The sequence below is a fragment of the Sipha flava genome, unplaced genomic scaffold (assembly GCF_003268045.1).
Source record: "Sipha flava isolate LNK unplaced genomic scaffold, YSA_version1 19026_pilon_pilon, whole genome shotgun sequence".
In the NCBI taxonomy this organism is placed as follows: domain Eukaryota; kingdom Metazoa; phylum Arthropoda; class Insecta; order Hemiptera; family Aphididae; genus Sipha; species Sipha flava.
This window is the reverse complement of record NW_020272546.1, coordinates 8,794-9,589: the sequence shown is the minus strand read 5'-3', so window position 1 is coordinate 9,589 and position 796 is coordinate 8,794. Positions and strand designations below refer to the sequence as shown.

General features: G+C 54.0%; 1 non-coding gene across 1 annotated transcript; it reads right to left on the bottom strand.

Annotated features, from left to right (window-relative positions):
* Positions 1-18: 18 nt before the first annotated feature.
* Positions 19-158, bottom strand: LOC112681352. Its single transcript, XR_003148397.1, has one exon. It is a non-coding gene; the product is annotated as a U4 spliceosomal RNA (small nuclear RNA).
* Between the last annotated feature and the right edge of the window lie 638 nt (positions 159-796).

Genomic DNA, 796 nt, shown 5'->3' with positions numbered 1-796 from the left:
TACTTATGAGTGATATGAGCCCGTCAGGGCCTGCAAAAATTGCCTATGCGGACAGTGTTTCATGTCCACATGGCGGGGTATTGGTTAAAGTTTTCAACTAGCAATAATCGCACCTCGGATAAACCTCATTGGTTACGATATCGCCACTGCGCAAAGCTGATGATACCATTGAATTTGGTGCCTCTTATGCACTCCGGAGTCCACCACGGATATGTTGCGGCTGCTCGCGGGCGACATATCGGGATTTGGTGTCCGGGGATCCGGCCGCAATCTGGGAGCAGTCAGTGATTGCAGCCGTTTTTCTCGGACACTTTAGATTACTTCGAATGGATCCTAAAGTTCCGGGAGGGGTCCGATGGGGCTACTGAGGCCGGTTTACGGTGGTCCGGTCAAATGGTTTATGCGTTCAGCGCGCTCTAACGGAAAATGGTCGAACGACGGTGGGCCGCGTCGCGCAGGTACGAGGCCGAAAATGCGACTCGTTCGGGTGTTCGGGGACACCGGAAGACGTCGTATGCGACGCGTGTCGTTCCGGGACGATTGTTAGCGTCTGATGTCCGTAGTGTCGACGGGTACGCGGAGAACAGGCGGTGCGCGTCGTCCGACAGATAGAGCCACTCACGTGCGCGACTCGATGGACCGATGCGTCAACAAGTTGAAAAAGACAATCAGCGTATTGTTGTTACGTATAACTGCATTGATTTCTCGTTCGCCGGGGATTCGAGTTTCACCGGCCACCGCGGATGAACGAAAATCGTGCGACCATCAATTGGAATGTCCACGGGCGGTCGAAGAA